Below are 19,891 nucleotides of genomic sequence, written 5' to 3'. Positions count from 1 at the left end.
AAACACCTTGGGGCAGACACACAAACAAAATTTTCTGGATTGTGCCCATTGTACAGAAATCACTGATGGCAGTAGTAACAGAATGTTAGACTAATTACACATACATTTTAGCACATTGGGTCTTTCACAGAATCATAGTATCAAAGAGCTGGAAGGGTCCCCAAGGCTCATAAAATGCTCCACAGCTGTCCCATGGTTTGTTTTGTAGGAAGATATAAGCAGCAGGTAATTAGCCAGATCCAGTTCGAAAGCACGTCAAAGTGCAAGTAGATAAATAGGTACTGCTCCAGGCAGGAAGGTAAACGGTGTTTCCGTGTGCTGCTCTGGTTTGCCAGAAGTGGCTTTGTCATGCTGGCCACATGACCCAGAAGCTGTATGCCGGCTCCCTCGGCCAGTAACGCGAGATGAGCGCCGCAACCCTAGAGTCGGACACGACTGGACCTTATGGTCAAGGGGTCCTTTACCGTTTACCTTTATGTGGATGAATGGATCCTATCCATTCTTAAGGAAATCAGCCCTAAGTGCTCACTGGAAGGACAGATCCTGAAGCTGAGGCTCCAATACTTTGGCCACCTCAGGAGAAGAGAAGACTCCCTGGAAAAGACCTTGATGTTGGGAAAGATTGAGGGCACAAGAGAAGGGGATGACAGAGGACGAGATGGTTGGACAGTGTTCTTGAAGCTACCAACATGAGTCTGACCAAACTGCGGGAGGCAGGGGAAGACAGGAGTGCCTGGCATGCTCTGGTCCATGGGGTCATGAAGAGTCAGACACGACTAAACGACTAAACAACAACAAAATGTGGATGATACTCAGTTTTGCTTCTTGTTTCTGTTAACTAATCCCAGGGAGTTTCTGGAAATCCTAACCAGATGTCCATAGGTGGCTTTTGGATGGATACAGGCAAATGAGCTAAACTTAATCCAGATAAGATGAAGGTCCTTGGGCATGTGTTGGGAAATCAATGGCCATTTCCAAACGGTTCTAGATGCTGTCGTTCTCCCAAGCTTGTACCTTGATCTCAGTGCAATTTCTGGATGTGCAGGTAACACACCAGCTGCAACCCTGTTTAGAATATGGACCTTGCCTCAATTTCTCATGCCCTGGTTACACCCAGACTAGACTCCCAGTTGGTAAAAATGCAGCTGCCCAGCTGCTTGTTGGAGCCAGATGTTTGGGAAATGATACACCTATAACTGCACCAGTTGCATTGCCTGCTTGTTTGTTTCTGGGCCCAAAATAAAATGCTGGTATTGATATCGAAAGCCCTAAATGGTTCTGTTACCAGGTTATTTGAAAGACTACCTTCAAATAACCTGGGAATCACAAGTTGGGGAGAGTCTGTTGCACTCAAGTCCTGCTAGCGGGATTCTCATAGGCATTTGGTTGGCCACTGTGAGAATGGGATGCTGGACTCACTTGGCTGTTGGGCTAATCCAGCACAGCTCTTCTTATGTTCTGATGTAGGTTCCCCATGTGATGTAAAATCCTGGAAATCAGAGAGCCCACAAGAATGAAAGGGGGCTCCTTGCCTTAAGCAAGGAATTGTTGCCCTCCCTGGGATACCGTAACTCACTTGGTAGAGCATTGTAGAGTATGAGACTCGTAATCTCTGGGTTGTGGGTTCGAGCCCCACGTTGGGCAAAAGATTCCTGCATTGCAGGGGGGTAGAGTAGATGACCCTTGTGGTCTCCTCGAGCTTTACAATTCTATGAGCTTGTGGGAGATGAATGGACAGGGCAGAGTTAATGCACTAGTCCCTGTATCCTGCTTATCTCATTATACAGACAAAGCTATCTTTAACCATCTCACCCCTTGCTTTTTTCCTTTAAGACTAATTGCAGTCATTAACAGTCATCAACAGGCTTTCCACACCCATCAGCCAATCACCCATTCTCACCACCCTTCTGAGTAATACCCCTCCTTACTCTCTCACTATATACCGGTATAAGGGTCTGGTGACTTCTGTTTCAGAGCATGCACACAAAAGCTCATACCAAAAACAAACTTAGTTGGTCTCTAAGGTGCTACTGGATTTTTTATTTTGTCCTGCTTATGTGTTAGTTTACATAGTAGCCAGAACACCTTAAGAGGGTTCTTGTGTATCCTTTTGATTATCCTTCTAAGCTTGAAATCCTAAATACCCTTAACAGGGAGTAAGTCTTACTGAACTCAAGAGGGCCTTAATTCTTAAACATACAGGGTTCTTCTGTAAATCTCCTTGGTTTACACATTGCTTTGATATTGAACTCTGCAGATGTATGCTGGTTTTGCAAGAGATTGCTTAAGATCACGCATTGTTATATGGTTTTTGACGATACTCCAATGCCCCGCAGCAAATTTTTACTCGGCCTCAATCCTATTGACGTTTCTTTCCCCTTCTATCCTCTCTATCCTTATTTTCCACTCCAAATCATTCCTTTTCTCCCTGCCTTTTTTTTAAAAAATATTTTTATCAAAGAATTTCTTGATTTACAAAGGTATTGCAATGTCTCTTTCGTATTTTTCCGTATAACATTTTTACAAATCACTTTGATCATTTGCATCTGCCTTGGCATTAGGTGCGCAACAAAACCGTTCTGAATCCCACTTTGCTGAATAGTAGGTGTGTATTTTTATTTTAAATCAAAGTTAGCAAAGGGTACTCCTTTAAAACAGAGGGTCAGACTTTGTTTAAAACTTGGAACCGCTCTTTCTAAGAAATCTGACATGTTGATTACAGGACCAGGCATCAGTGTGCAACATTAATCACTAGAAAACAACATCGGGCCAACTTCCAAAGGTATAATCTGAACAGCAGGCTCCAGGGGAGCTGATTCATGCATATTAGTCTCCTGGACAATTTACGGTAATTATTCTGTCAATCCTGTCCTTGTTACCTTTTTTTCGGCCAGGGTAATTTTCCCTTCACAGTCAACTGTCCCTCACACTTTGTCTAAGGAGCTGTGCAAGCGACAGCCAATAAACTATTCAGTTTCTTGGCCATTTTGTAGTTACTTGGTGATCATTATTATAACATTTAAACATACTCCTGTTTTCTTTTCTTCCTTTCTTTTTTGATGATTTTGAAAAAATCCAAACACCACTTAACACTCACATCATAGATAAAAGAAATAGCGAACTGATAGATCAGTGCTGTGTTAGGGTCGTCGTTTATGAAGAAGAAGAAGAGTCTGGATTTGATATCCCGCTTTTCACTACCCGAAGGAGTCTCAAAGCGGCTAACATTCTCCTTTCCCTTCCTCCCCCACAACAAACACTCTGTGAGGTGAGTGGGGCTGAGAGACTTCAGAGAAGTGTGACTAGCCCAAGGTCACCCAGCAGCTGCATGTGGAGGAGTGGAGACACGAACCCGGTTCCCCAGATAATGAGTCTACCGCTCTTAACCACTACACCACACTGGCTCTCAGGCTGCAGCAGTGTATAATCTCTACTAAAGATAAAATGTAAAGGACCTCTGCATAGTTAAGTCGAGTCAAGGCGACTTTGGGGTGTGGCGCTCATCTCACTTTCAGGCCGAGGGAGCCAACTTTTTAGTAACAACAAAATTTATAATTCTCTGTGTGTAGACATCTGTGGACATACTTAATTAGTGGACAGGAGAGCTTATTAAAGGGAAAAGATGTTGTGAGAAATGGCAAGATTATGGTGGATTGCAGTAAAACGAATTTGCATTAGATTTTCACCACTTGGAAGCATTTCTTAAGGGACTGATGCACAGCAGGGATTGGTCCTATTCTACAAAACAGCGCATCTCACCAATTTGGTCTTCATCTTTTGTGAGTTGTCAGGCACTAAAAGTATACTGCTGGTCTTTGCTCTGTAAGAAGCATACATTTTGTAGCCTAACCATTTGTTGCTATGATCACCCTGAAGGATTTCCCTGCTGTTAATCTAACTGTGCAAGGGCACCATTGGTGTAAGTTTGAGCCAAGGTTTATCTCAATGGTAGTTCTGAGAGAACTTCCATAAAAGTTTCACTATAAACTTCAAAGCCCATTAAAAAAAAGCAACTTTCTGAGATGGCCGAAAGCAGTTGTTAGAAGAAGGTGGAGGTGTTTTAGGGTCTTTAAAAAATCAACACTTTATAACTTAGACTTCAATTCTCACCTCATTTACCTAAGAGTAAGCCCCACTGAATTCAATAGCGCTTACTTCTGAGTAGGCATCCTCTCTGAGAAGGGATATTTCAGCCACTAATTCCTTGAAACTGAATTTTGCAATAGCTATTCCCTTTTCCTGTTATGGAAAATATGGATTCATCGATAGAAATTTTAAATGTTTTCTGATTTTATGGTTAGTTTTAATTGATTTTATCATTATTGTACCTTTTGTAACCTCTCTGTATATCAGAACACACAATTTACTGGTACTTCTGCTTTTTCACTACCCTTGAAGAGTGTTCCTAACTCCTAGCAGGAGTTATGCAGAAGGTGTAAAGTGTGCAAAAAGGAGCATGTGGCTTCTTGTAGAGGATGCTATTTAGAGCAACGATAATGATGGCCTTTGGAGCATAATGAAACTACTGTGTTCTTCAGACCAAGAAGACAAAGGCAGAATTTTGCTTCAGGGCTTTTCTTTCTTTGGTCATCTTGTTCTGCCACAGAGAGAGGTTCGCTGAGTGGCAGCTTCTGATCCCAAAGGTAATGAAAAACAAGTAAAGGGCTTTGCAGGTGGTGATCTGGCGATATGAAGTCAACAATAAGAAGCCAAGGAGAATCTAATTGCATCAGTGAAACTTTTCCTGTACTGAATGAAGCGTGTTCATCCTGCTTTGCCATTTTTATTCAGTTTGGCCTTGGCAAGAGATGATTCATCCACTTCATCCCACCTCTCTATAATGATCCCAATTTTTAAATAAATTGAATCTTAATTAAATGCAGCTCTCACCTGCTCAAAGGAACTAACTTCTCATATGCAAGTCAGTCCCCTGCCCTGTGGGTCACCCTTCCTCCCATCCTCACCTCCCTTAAACCTTTCCCAAGTTACCGGTACTTCTGCCGCCCATCATTCTCATGGGCTGCATGCAAACTTAAGGAGGGCCCAGGGCAAGTGCTGCAGACTCTCCAAGTGTCCCTATTTTCCAGGAACAGATTTACAGAAGCCGGCCTGGTTTCTGATTTGATCCCAGAATGTCCCACTTTTCCTTAGGAGGTTCCTATTTTCATTGGAGAAATGTTGGAGGGTGTGGCGCCCGAGGCAAGGAGACAAGTAACGATGTAATCTTTAGAAGACATCTGAAGGCAGCCCTGTATAGGGGAGATTTTTAAATGTTTGGTGTATTATTACGTTTTTATATATGTTTGAAGCCTCCCATAGTGGCTGGGGCAACCCAGTCAAGATGGGTGGAGTATAAATAGCAAAATGATGTTGATGATGATGATGGAATAAGACATCCCTATTTTCATCCGAGAAATGTTGAAGGGTATGCAAGTATTATCTGTGGGCACTGCCAGAGCTCCAGCAGATGGCCAAGGATACCAGGTGCTAATGCAGGCCCTGTTCTACCTTAGTATCGCAAGATTGTCACGAGAGCGCGCTGGGACTAAAATTGTCAACCAGAAGCTTTACTTTTCTGGTTTATCACCACAACAGTTATTAACACTGGGCTTCAGTAAAGCAAATAATTTAATTAGACAGCGCCTCTATGATATCGAGCGACAGAATAATCTGGCCACAATTAGGAAATTTTGTCCACGGTATGATTATTTCCCACCTAGTCATTTTGACACTTTGCCACCCTATTTGCAAAATTTAACAATTCCAAAATACAGGCGCACTTTCACTTTCTCAAGATTGAGTATACTGCCTCCAGCTGTTCTTGAGGGTCGATTTCAAAAAACCCCACTGGAAAAACGGTTACCGTATTTTTCCGTCTATAGGACCTACCTACCCCTATTTTGGGGGACTTAATTTTAAGAAAATGAGGGGAGATGGCCCAAAGTTGTTGAATCTCTCCCCCCAGGCAGCTGTGGGCAGGAAATACTTCCTAGATTGTTTCCGGTGGGCGGGAGCGCAACCTCCCCCGATATCGCCATGTGCGGGAAATGACCCAGGGAGTGCCCCCCCCACATGCAGCGGCATCGGGGGAAATTGTGCTCCCGCCAACAAGCTGGGAGGCTGCGTGCAGCTTCTCCCCCCACGCAACCCCCAGATTGCTCCCCGCTCACTGCGGCATTGGGGGAAGCTGCACTTCCGCTAACTGGATGGCTGGTGGTGCCTTGCTCCCCCCCCCCCATGCCACTATCCGTGTATTGGACGACCCCAGTTTTTTTACGTGACTTTTGAGTCAAAAAACCTCGTCCAATACACGGAAAAATACGGTATGTCCCTGTGGAGATGGCAATATTGAGTCAACGGCTCATGTGCAGAATTCTGGCTTGCACTCTTGAGAAAGATTTGAGGAGTGAGGTTATTACCCCTCTATTATTGTCCATGCCGGGTTGCTCAACCATTACTACTGTGTCCTTTGTTTCAGCAAATCAAGATGATCAGGTGACAGCAAAAACTGCAAGGTTTTTAGTGGGGGCAAATAGAATAAGATCTATTATTTGATTATTGACGTAAACCCCCAAAATGTATTTTCTACAGTTAAGTCTTTACCTCTATCTTCAGTACATTTTATTTTATTGTATTGCTATGGCTAGTGGCTGATGCAAATAAAGATTCTTCTGGTTCTGATTCTAACTAAAAACAAACAAACAAACACCCCCCCCCCCGGGTGTGACACCACTCCAGTAAAGTCACAAAAGAACATAAGAAGAGCTGGATCAGGTCAAAGGCCCATCTGGGCCAGCATCCTGTTCTCACAGTGTCTAACCAGATGCCCCAATGCGAAGCCCCCAAGCCAGACCGAAGCGCCATCGCACTCTCCCACTTTTTGTTGTTGTTCAGTCGTTCAGTCGTGTCCGACTCTTCGTGACCCCATGGACCAGAGCATGCCAGGCACGCCTATCCTTCACTGCCTCCCGCAGCTTGGCCAAACTCATGTTAGTAGCTTCGAGAACACTGTCCAACCATCTCATCCTCTGTCGTCCCCTTCTCCTTGTGCCCTCCATCTTTCCCAACATCAGGGTCTTTTCTAGGGAGTCTTCTCTTCTCATGAGGTGGCCAAAGTACTGGAGCCTCAACTTCAGGATCTGTCCTTCCAGTGAGCACTCAGGGCTGATTTCTTTGAGAATGGATAGGTTTGATCTTCTTGCAGTCCATGGGACTCTCAAGAGTCTCCTCCAGCACCATAATTCAAAAGCATCAATTCTTCGGCGATCAGCCTTCTTGATGGTCCAGCTCTCACTTCCGTACATTACTACTGGGAAAACCATAGCGATGCCCATAACCTGGATTTCCGAAGCATCTTTTCCCCAGCTCTATTTCATGTGCTGCAACTGCAGCCATAACTTTGAACAATAAGCCTCAGGTCTTTTAATTTCCTTGTTTATCTTTATTTTTTTTAAAGGAAACATTAGCAAAGCTATAACCCTCTGTTTTGTATCCAAGGCATCCATTAATAAAAGTGTTACTTGGAATCCTAAGAAAGGTGTGTTTTTTTGAAACGTAAAAGCTCCATGCATTTTATCTTAAGAAACAGCCATAACAGAGCTAGTTATTTAAAAATGACGCACCCATTTTTAACAAAAAGCTTTATCAGATTTCCCACCAATCCATTAAGAACTCTCTTGGTTCTTCCACAAGCACCCGAAGGTTGACTCTATGACTCAATCTCAGAACCCGTATAGTGCAACTTCTAACGGATGCAGTTAAAGGCACAGCCCCCCCCCCCCCCAGCTATTTGCTGCTGTCCATAGGACAAGCCAATGAAACTTAACCATAGGCAGAGTGGAGCATGTCGTCTCGCTCTGCTATATATTTTAAAAACACCCTGTTTTTAACTGTGGCCTTGCTTAATGCCTCTCCCAGTTTTAGTCGTCATAGCAAGTCACTCTGGCAGCGCCTGAGCAAACTTGACACAACTAGGTAAATTTATGTCATGCATGTCTAATTCTTAGCAGCTTGAAAACAAATCATGTCTTTAAAAACCTTCGTGTTTAAGGATGGGAACAGCAGGCAGCATCTTGGAAAACCTGAAACCTCCACGAAGCAGCTTCCAAAAGCATTTTTATAAATGCATGGTTAAAAAAAAAAAAGTTGAATCCTGCATTTCGTTTTTACTTGTACCAGAGGAATTCTGTAGTAAAGTAGCTTATGCCTGGATACTTTAAAGGTAAAGGTAAAGGGACCCCTGACTGTTAGGTCCAGTCACGGATGACTCTGGGGTTGCGGCGCTCATCTTGTGTTAATGGCCAAGGGAGCTGGTGTACAGCTTCCAGGTCATGTGACCAGCATGACTAAGCCACTTCTGGCGAACCAGAGCAGCACACGGAAACGCTGTTTACCTTCCCACCGGAGCGGTACCTATTTATCTACTTGCACTTTGATGTGCTTTCAAACTGCTAGGTTGGGATTCGAACCACCGACCTTCTGATCGGCAAGCCCTAGGCTCTGTGGTTTAACCCATAGCGCCACCCGCGTCCTCTGGATATTTTACTGCCTCCTTATTTGCATCACAGCCAACTTATCTAAGCTTATATGCCCATTAGCAGTTTAAAACAGTGTCCCCCTTTTCCTGCAGGGTTCCAAGTTGCATTTGCGTGTTTCTATAACAGGCATAGGCAAACTCGGCCCACCTGATGTTTTGGGACTACAATTCCCACCATTCCTGACCACTGGTCCTGTTAACTAGGGATCATGGGAGTTGTAGTCCCAAAACATCTGGAGGGCCGAATTTGCCTATGCCTGTTCTATACACACAAGAGAAGGGGTAGGGGTGTCTTCTCCTGATGTGTGTTACCTGATGTCCTCTCACACACCTGCAAGACCCCAAATTCATATTCAGTGAAACTCATCTGCACATGCACAACGGCTACCTCAAATGCACACACTACAGCTTAACTGTGAAGTGAATGCCATAAATAGGATGGGAGCTGGTTTGAGGGGAACTGCATCAAGTAGTTCCAGGCTAGATATGGATTGTGACTCATGTCGTGGGGACACAGCTTCAAACGCCAGGCGTGAGAGCACACTGGAGCCAGAGTAAACACTAATGTGTACACAGCCCAAGTGGATCACACCGGAGGTTATTTAGTCTGTAATTCAAATTAATATATCATGCATGGAATACTGGAACAGTTCCCCACATTTTTGTGACAACAAATAGAACTGCAAAATGGGAAGTTTCCATGCGCAGTCATGTTGACAGTACTTAATTTAGAGTGGGGAAAGGATGTTGGGGCTCAAATCAGTCTGGAAAGGTCATCTTCCAGAATCGAGACCCTTAATTGGGCAGAGACAGAAATGCACTCTGGACTTGTTCAGAGACCCTTTAAAATTCAGTTCTTACTGCTTGTGTTCTGGAGTTGGAAACTTGGCACTGAAAACAGATGCCACGACCGAGCCTTGGCACAAATCAAGTCGTGTGTAGTGAGCAACAGAAGTTGGCATGGCATGAAACTAAACTGTGGGCAGGGTACAGCTATGATTGCTGTTTTGGCATGAAGGTCGCTCCCATGCAGATCCTGAAAGTCCCACAAACTACATGTTCAGCAGAGCAGTCTCGGTTCCAATCATTGCTATCTTCTCTTTGTAAAACTTCATTAAAAGCTTCTACATAGAATGCAAATGAGGCTGCACACACACACACACACACACACACACACGTGTGTGTGGAGCCTAGTTTATATATATAAGCTTTTTGCCATCAAAACAACTCTACAGTTGATTTTGACATGTTTGAAACCCAGGCTTACCCATAAAAATGACCTTTTAAAAACGAAACGAAACAGAGACCAAAAGTTTAGGAGCTTTTGCAACAGCAAACTATTTTAGATGTTCAAACACCCTCTGCAAACACAAAGGATGGGTGAAAAAGGCCATAGGTGCAGTGGGTCAGTTTGGCTGGCTGTTGACTGGAAGTTTGGTGGTTTGTGCATACCCAGGGATGGCTGTGAGCGATTCTACCCCCCCTTCCCCTTCCCCTTCCCCTTCCCCTTCCCCTCCTCCTCCTCCTTTTGACAAAGTAATAACCATAAATGAATAAGAATAAAAATGTGCATCCCACCACTGAGACCATTCCATTGTAACTATCCAACCTTGCAAAATTTCAACACCTCTTGCGATGGTTTGACCCCTTTCCATTTTAGCAGCACAAATTCTACAAACACCTTCCGTATCTCCTCAAAATCATTTCTCCTGCGCACTCCTCGCCTTACCTTAGTGGCACATGTTAATTAATCAGTAATAGATATATCCCATGCCTCTTTATACCATTCTTCCCTTTTATATTCTGCTTACCCCTTCCACGATTCAATTATAAATTGGGTGGTCAAGCTGGCATCTGGGTAGACTATCAATGGCCACTAGCCACAATAGCTATGCTCTGCCTCCATGGTTGGAGACAGTAATTTTCCTGAATACCAGTTGCTGGAAACCACAGGAGGGGAGAGGGCTCTTGTGCTCATGTCCTGCTTGCAGATTTTCCACTGGGGCACTTGGTTGGCCACTGTGGGGACAGGATTCAGGGCTGAATGGGACACTGGTCTGATCCAGCCGGTTCTTGTTATGTTCTTAAGTCCTGCTAAAATCCTATTGAACTCAGCAGGGCTTACTAAACACTTATAGGATTGTACTGTTAGATCTATGTACGTTTATTGATGGAGGTGTAAAATTTATCTACCAGGACCGTAAGACTTGATATCCACAGGCAAAACAGGTTTGCCCTGCATTAGGCTAGGGGATGTGACTTGATTGAAACTTGCAAGGAAGACCAGCTGACTATAATCAAAATACCACGGATGGAAATTTCTATGCAAATCTGAATCTTTAGCATTGCGGTGTCGAAGCAGAGTTTGACATATTTTCCAATCCTAAATGGGTTTCTGAGATACAATACCCCTCTCTCTTTTTGTGTGGCTCCCCCCTCCCCATTTACATTTTGGTAAAATTACACTTCCTTCCACTCTGCCTCCTATAGTGATGGGGTTTCAGAGGCTTCACCTTTCAATCATAATTCGCAGGATTCTTTTAACACTATGTGAGCACAACACCGTCTTTGTTCATAACTAGCAGCTTTTCGAAATATCGTTACTGAGATAAGTTCTCTGATTCACAGAAAGCCGGACAAAGCACTTTTTAATGCCATTTAGTTAGGAAAGTAGAATGTCTTGCGGACAAGTAAAGTATTTAGAATGATAATAAACACTTAATGAGGGGAAGCTTTACTGTTCAAAGCCGCAAATATGAGCATGAGTGATTGATTAATTGCTTAGGACCTGGGCTGGACAGCTGTGATAGAGAACAAAATGTATCATCATATAGACAGTTGATGGATGATCTGAGGAGAGTTAAAATGGTTTTCATTCAGAGTTGTAATTACAAATGGATCATTTGACACACACCCCTGTAATTCAGCAGGTAATCTGAGCATCAGCTCTATATATGTCATTATTATTATTATTATTATTATTAAAATGTGTTTATTGAGTTTTTGAAAACAACAACATGCAAACAAGACGAACAACGAATAAAGAACAAGTGTGTGGAGCACATTGTTGCAGTTAGAATGAAATAAACAGAAGGTTCAGTACACTTTTGCAGACATCATAATAAAATAGATTCTGCAAAGGGAATGTATTTTAGGCGCGTGTTGTTGGGGGGCCTATGCAGCACATTATTTTTATTTGTGAGGCATATAAACGGAGACCATGCAACATCAAAATGGTCTCATTTCTTAACCCCTCTTATCACCCCCCTGTGATGGGTTAAATGCTCAGAGAAAACAAGTGTCCCACACCCTCTCAAACCATCCATCCCTAGAGAGACCCAGTGCAGACTTCCAACTTCTGGCGATTTCTAGTCTGGCTGCAGCCAGCAGCAGAGCTAGCAGCTCCTTGTGAACAAGAGTGGGATTTAAATCACTTTCAATTATATCTTGTATGTTTGCTTGTTTTGTGTTACATATTTACTTTTTGCTAAATGACCACGAAACTAGGAAGAGGACCACTGGCAGGACAGAAAGAAAAAAACAGGAAGAAACACCAGGGCACTTTCAGACTGTGGCTGTTTTTTGGTCTCAGTGCACCAACACAGGTAGTTGTAGTGTGGTCACAGTCTTGCCTCCTGGACAAGGAGGAGAATGGTCTGAGGAAAGGCATGGTGAACCTCATTTGGCTGCATGGCCTGAGGTTCCTCACCCATAGGTTTAGCAAAGTGCAAGTTAGGGAAACACTTGTCCTACCAACCTTACTGTATGCTTGTGAAACATGGACCACTTATAAACGCCATCTCCAACTCCTTGAAAGATCCCATCAATGGTGCCTCCGAAAATTGTTACACATCACTTGGGAAGACAGGCGAACTAATGCCAGTGTACTGGAAGAAGCAAAGATCACCAGTGTTGAAGTAATGATTCTTCAACATCAACTTTGTTGGACTGGTCATGTTGTGCGGATGCCTGATTATTGTCTTCCAAAGCAACTACCTGTACTCTATTCCGAACTTAAAAATGGAAAGTGTAGCACTGGTGGTCAACAAAAGAGATTCAAAGGCTCTCTCAAGGCAAATCATTAAAAATGTAGTATAAACACCGACAACTAGGAAACACTGGCCTGCAAGTGCTCCAGTTGGAGAACAGCCTTTACCAAAGGTTTCATGGGCTTTGAAGACACTTGAACTCAGGATGAAAAGGAGAAATGCACTAAGAGGAAGGCATGCTTGGCAAACCCTCACCATGATCAACTCCTGCCTGGAAACCTATGTATAAAGACGTGTGGATCCAGAACTGGCCTCCACAGTCACTTACGGACTCACTGTTAAAACCATGTTTATGGAAGGCAATCTTACTTGGCTACGAGTGATCACCAAAAAAGAAGAAGGGAAACACTAACTCAGAGAAAGAGAGATGGGGGAGAGAGAGAGAAGGAGCCCAGTTATTAGTAGCAAATTCATGTTTTTTTGTTTTTAAAAAGAAGCCTGGAAGCACTTTTAGGTCAGTTTTTAAGTGCCTTTGTATGACTAGAACATTTGCTAGCCCATTAGTGATGTAACATCTGCATATTAAGGAAACTAATGAATGTATGGTGTGGTAAAATAGCACATAGATTTTCTTTTAAAAGCATCAATCAGTCAGTCAGTCAGTCAGTCAGTCAATCAATCAATCAAGGTGGGGAAATTCCTGATCTTTTAAAAGGGTCATTCTGTTCTCAATTTCCTGTTTCTCAGTGTTGAAGGCTATTAACAAAATAATAATAATAATATGTGTCGGCACCAGGTAGTAGTGCATAAAAGCTGAGCTTTGATTCCGTTTCCTGTTCATGGAAATGCTAAGCTTTTAATATTTGTCAATTGTCCCTTTATTAAGAGGACACAATTGCATTCTGAATTCTGAGATCCAAAGGAAATACCTCTGTTCAAATGCGAACACTGGGAAACGATAAATTGCCAGTAATAAAAAGTACCCCTTTCTTTGCTGATATAAACTATCGAATCGGAGTGTTGTCTTTTCCATTGCTAGCAAAGTGGTCACATACAACTTATGCACCACCAGCCTCACAGCTGATTGTTGAATCGTCTCTACACAGCATCCACAGAGCCGGCAAATCTTGCACAAGGGAGCAATTGACTGACTCTGCTAATGGATCTACATCAATATGAGTGGCCATTGAATCGTACCAAACGCTTGTAGAATCACGGAGTGATAATCCTTCGATCTGTGCTTCCTTCCATTTCCTTGTTTCACCCATCTGACAGCATCTGTGGAAAAGATATGGCAAATTTCCTGCGTATTAAATCATCTGCTGGTTTACAGCTTGGACAAAAAAGCAAAAAAGAAAAGAAAGATTCCCACAAGGACATTAAAAGCATAAATAACAGGAGCTTAGTGAGGCAAGTGTCTCCACGGATGGAAGAAACCATGAATTGTCTGATATGCTTCCACAGAAATTGCACTGGTCTTTAAAGGCTGTTCCTCCTTGGAGCTCCTAAACAGAATGTCAGCCTGTCATAGAATCATAGAGTTGGAAGAGACCACAAGGGCCATCCAGTCCAACCCCCTGCCAAGCAGGAAACATAATCAAAGCATTCCTGACAGATGGCTGTCAAGCCTCCGCTTAAAGACCTCCAAAGAAGGAGACTCCACCACACTCCTTGGCAGTAAATTCCACTGTCGAACAGCTCTTACTGTCAGGAAGTTCTTCCTAATGTTTAGGTGGAATCTTCTTTCTTGTAGTTTGAATCCATTGCTCCGTGTCCGCTTCTCTGGAGCAGCAGAAAACAACCTTTCTCCCTCCTCTATATGACATCCTTTGATATATTTGAACATGGCTATCATATCACCCCTTAACCTTCTCTTCTCCAGGCTAAACATACCCAGCTCCCTAAGCCGTTCCTCATAAGGCATCGTTTCCAGGCCTTTGACCATTTTGGTTGCCCTCCTCTGGACACGTTCCAGCTTGTCAGTATCCTTCTTGAACTGTGGTGCCCAGAACTGGATTGTTCCTTGTCAGTATCCTTCTTGAACTGTGGTGCCCAGAACTGTTGATTGTTCCCAAGTCCCCATCCATGTGTAAAAGGGCTGGTTTATTAGATTGGTGATGGGGCACCTGTGGCCCTCCAAATTTTGCTGAGCTACAACTTCCATCCTCTCTTACCCTTGGCCATGCTGGCTGGGGTTGATGGGTGCTGGAGTCCAATGTGCATCTGTGCTAGAATGCTGCATGAGAAAAGTTAAACTCAACAAAATACATAGGAAGCTGCCAAGTCAGACCAAGATTGTCTGCATTGTCTGGAAGTGACTCTCCAAGGTTTCAGACAGGTCACATTCCCAGAGTAGCTAACCCTATCTGTGTAGCAACTGCAGGGTTGGACTCTTGTTTAAGCTCTTGCACAAGTGTTTAGGGAACAGTGCTAGCAAGCTATTTCCATTCTGCCCACAGTTCTCTGGCCCTGTTTTTGTGAAATTCCAACCTGGTCTCAAGCCAAATACTGTAAACACTGAAGAGAGAGGAAACCGATATTAGGGAATATGTTCCAATATGTTCTTATATGTGTGGAGTTAATCTGAGCCAGGGTTTAACTGGACTCAGCTCCAGAGGCTGATTTCAAATGCCAGGGCTCTGCACTTAAAGCAGAAAAGAGAGACAGAGAGAGACTCTGAGGATGTGCAGAATGTTTTTCTTAAGTCCCTACTGGGCTGCTTCCCCTGCATGTGAAGACAGGCTCTGGTGGATCGAGCAGACGAGGCCAAGAATAGGTCCAGTGATCAAGAAGGCAGTTTCTGCATGTGCTGTAGAGGGAAGCAAGGGTGCCTGCCAACTTGAATAAAGTATTGGGGGGACTCAGGTAAGCCCCCCATAATTGATCACTACACATGTTGCACGCACACCATTTGAATGGCAATACCCATCAAGTTTGGGAGCTCTCGGCCCTCTCAAATACCGTATTTAATGGGGGGGGGTGAAGGGACCTCGGCCCCTAGGAATTGGCTCCTATGGAGAGAAGTGAGGAGGAGATGGGGCTTGTCAACCTGGAAAGGAAGTTCATCAAGGGAAATTCTGATCCTAAAACTCTGCTGCCTTGTAGGATATCTTTGGGAGAAGAGTAGGGAGTAGACCCTACACAAATTTGGAGTGGAGTCCCTAAGACTGTTGGATGGTGCCTTGTACACCGCCTTCTAGCAACTCCTGCAGCCAAACTGGTGCCAAACATATTGCTCTGCTTTCCTTTGGACCACATCGGCAAGGCCAAGAAGGGGGTCTTGTCATGTGGGCAGCCCAGTACCTCCATACAGTCTGCCCAGGCTTGCGCCCTGGAGAGGTCACTTCGGAGCTGCTTCTTAAAGGTGAATCTTTATAATGTACTTCAGTCAAGAGTATTAAGCACCTCTTGGTGATCAGTAATATAAAAGGAATGATTTGGGATGAGAGAATACAGTAGAGAAGGATGTCCAGTTGTCCATGTTGAATGGAGATTCAATTGCCAATCTGATTGGCTTCTGTATCTGGAAGGGGAGAAGGTGCCATATTGTGTAGGCAGCAAAATGTTTTGGAGTTGCCCAGAGTAACAAGTGCCTGGAAGGTCTGTTCTCCTAGCTGTCCTTTGTGAGGTCACACATGGATCTTCCTTTGGGTTGCTTGTCATGAATCGGCTTTTGTGAGATCACAGGCACGCTTCCGGATGGGAGGAGTCCTGCATCATCGAGCAGCTCCGTGATCTGAGCCATTCGCCTGCATGGCTCTGTGTCTCATCCAATGGGAGTTGTTAGAGTGTCTTTCGTCTCTGTATGCAGACAAAGGTAGAATTAATGTATCTGTTCTGAAAGCAAACTAGTCAGAGGGGAAGGGGGATCAGGGAAAGAGTGCAGATAGGTAGGAACTTTAATGATCTCCTTCATTTCCAAGCTATCTTGATATTTTCTGAATTCCAACACAACTAATATTCCAGATTAACTTTCACCCAATAGCGAGGCACTGCCAATAAAGAAATAGTTTGTCCACAACTCTGATTGATAATGCAGCCTGTAGGGCAATTGAAGTTACTGTAAATAAATGTATAAATCTCAGCAATGGCCACAACAGGCAGTACAGTGTCCCTTGAATTGCAGGGGTATATAAACTTTAACATACCCAATTAACAAAACGTTCCACTTGGCCTGCTTTTCCCTTCCAGTGGCATAAAGAGAGATATTGCAGGAAATCATTAGGTTTAAATGCCTGGTACAGTTATCCCTTTTAAGCCTCTCCCACAGGTTTTGTTAGAAAGCAAGCTTTCCTGTGTCTTGCTTTAAACACACAGACAATATTCCTGCAGTTTTATTTTTCATGACGTGGTGTGGGCTTTTGAGGGTTTTTAATAATAATAATAATAATAATAATAATAATAATAATAATAATATTGATATGGCATACAGTGACCTGGCTTAATCCTACATAGGACTCCATCTTGCACCTAATTATATACCTCTGAAATCAGTGAGGCTGGCAAGATTGGAGCTACCCATTGCCAAAGTAGAAGAAACAGAAGAAGGGAACGAACCTGTGGGCCTGCAAACATTGCTGACCCCATCTCCCATCAACCCCAGACAGCAGGGATGATGGTCAGGGATGTTGGAAAGTATAGTCCAACAACATCTGGAGGACCACAATTTCTCCATCTCTGCCGTAAACTGATTTGGACATATTGCTGTTTTCAGGTTGACAAAGAAGGGATTTGGACCCTCCATTGCTATAGCGAATCACCATGTGGCACAGGATCTACAGTACAGGTGGGAAGAGGTAGGTCGTTCTATGTCATTAACAGCATGTGCATCCCGTGCCACTATCTTCATATGTGGAGGTGTGACCCTGTGAAGGCAGGGCCTTTTTGGTGGTGATTCCTGAGTTGTGGAATAGGTTCTCTAGGGATCTTGGCTGCCACAAAGAGTGGCGGAGCTTCATGCTCCGGCACCAGGGGTGGAGAGCAGACGGAGGCGGAGCTGGTGCGTGTCCCGGGGGCTTGGCACGCCATGCAAAGGGGTGTGGCGTGCATCCTGGGGGCATGGCGTGCCGCCTGCGGGTGGGGAGGGGGGGCAGCCGCGATGGAACCCCACCGGGATCGCGCTGCTGGGGGCAGTGCGCTCCCCCCACCCCCTATTCCTCTGCCCCTGGCCACAAAGCATGTGACCTTTTGAGCACAGACTGAAGGCAATTTTATTCTCTCAAGCTTTTACTCAGTGCCGTACAATTGACTCCTGCGTTTGCTATTTCACTCTTTTTATTGGTTACTTTTATGGTGGATATTGCTGTTTGGCTTCAGCTTTCAATGTCACTTTCTAGTTCAATGTTAATTGTTGATATTAAACTCTTATTCGTAGGAGCCTTGGGTGCCACTTAAATTGCAACATTGGATAAAACAAAACAAACTTTTAAAATAAGTAAATCACTAATACACAGTTCTTTAATCTGGTATTGTTTCCATTTAAAGGACCAATAGATTAATCTTGGGGTCTCTGAAAACGGAACATTGCGTGTTGTTTGATTTGCAAGTTGATTTGCAATTTCTTTAACAGTATATGGATTAGGACTATACGGCCTTAAAATCACACTTTTGAACTCTGACACAGTAAATGTCTCATAGCTCTGGCCTTGAGTCTGAGATATGAAGGGATTGTTTAGTCTGTAACAAGGGGTGTCTCTAAATTTCCCACTAGAAATCCTGCTTTTAGTGTGGGCAGTTCCAGTCCTCTGGAACAGGCACCTACTGCAGATGTTGATTTTGCTTCAGAAGGCTGTCCCAGAAGTGTGAAATATTAGGAAATATTAATTGAGCATTTGTATGAATTGGTTTGTTTGTTTCTTAGAGTTTGTTGAAATGGGTTTAATTGTTTTTAGAAATTGTGTTTTCTGTACAGGCAACCCCTGATTTGTGTGGGGTGTTATGTATTGAAGTTCTCACCCCAGGCCACTAGGGGTGTGTGTATATAGTTCATTCTGCTGCAGTTTTCACTCAGGTCCGCAGATGCAAATGAAGGATTGAAAAGTGACGTTCAGGGATTGGGTAACTACAGAAAGTTGTTACTGTTGCGTTGTAGCTGAGTTCTATATAAGCAGGCTGCTGAGCCCTTCAGCTCACTTCTGTTCCAGCCTGAGAATAAACAAGAGCTGCCTGAAATCACTGTGTCGTCTGCTGGGTCCACCCAGAACTTAACACGGGGGTTGCATTCTAGGTCATTGTGTGTGATGGGGAAGGTGTATAAGCCTGCTCTACCCCACCCCACCCCACCCCACCCCACCCAAGTTTTGCCCCCTTTTCTAGCCACTTCTGGGTCACCACGATGTGTGTGGTTGCGCGCATATCGAACGCATGTCAATCGGTCATTTCCTGCATTTTGTGCTTATCTTGTTCTGCATCACTTTGATGGCCTCAGGCTGCAACACGGTTTATAGACTCCTAAGATCATTACGTCCAGGGCCTGAAATTAAGTACTTGCACCTCTAGTGAGAATCAGGCTCCCCACTATTTAATTAGTTATGGAAAAACAAATTATGTATTGAAGAATGTGTTAAGTATGCATTAAATGTAATGTATGGTTTTTGCCAGTGAATATAATAATGTATAATCTATAGATTAGCTAACATGGAAGGGGTGACCCAAACTTGGTTGCAACCTGAGAATCCAGGCTGTAGATATTTTTAGCTGAAGATGGCACAAACATCCTCTTTAATTATCTGTAACAAAATCTCCTAACCCTGTATCCTCAGGAGATGATGAGCAGTCATCAGGTAACCCCATTTAATATACGGCTGTTTGAAATAAGAGGAAGTCTGTGTAGTCAAGCGTTTTCAGCACAGTGAAATTGAGTAAAAAAAAGGTAATATAAACCTGTCGGAGAAAATATCAGGAAAAGTAAGTGCTAGGATGATGGGGGCCTACAGGAAACAGTTTGAATTATTTACACACATAGAATGATAATGCAGTAAATATATCCGGAAAGCTGTGGCTTATCCTTTATACGCGGCAGGTTCCAATTAACCTACAGCCTGTGAACATCCAAATCCATTATATTCAGAGTTTAGGCAAGAGAATGTAATTGATTTAATGGTAACTTAATGGCACATAATTTTATACCATATTAACAACAATTAGATTTCCATCCCTCCTGTTATGGGATGGCGACTGTGGAGCAGTAGTACCACTGCTTCTGTGTGTTTTTAAAAAATTCCGTCAGAACTTTGTCCTCTGAGGGCTTTTGGGGGGGGGGGTGAGGGGGAGGATTTGTGCAACTCAATCCTTCTCCAAACTGAACGTTTAAGACAAGTACCATCTTACATTGGGTTGGATCCCGACAAAAGCTGCAGTCCTAAGC

The sequence above is a fragment of the Lacerta agilis genome, chromosome 12 (assembly GCF_009819535.1).
Source record: "Lacerta agilis isolate rLacAgi1 chromosome 12, rLacAgi1.pri, whole genome shotgun sequence".
NCBI lineage: Eukaryota > Metazoa > Chordata > Lepidosauria > Squamata > Lacertidae > Lacerta > Lacerta agilis.
This window is presented reverse-complemented; position numbering follows the sequence as displayed.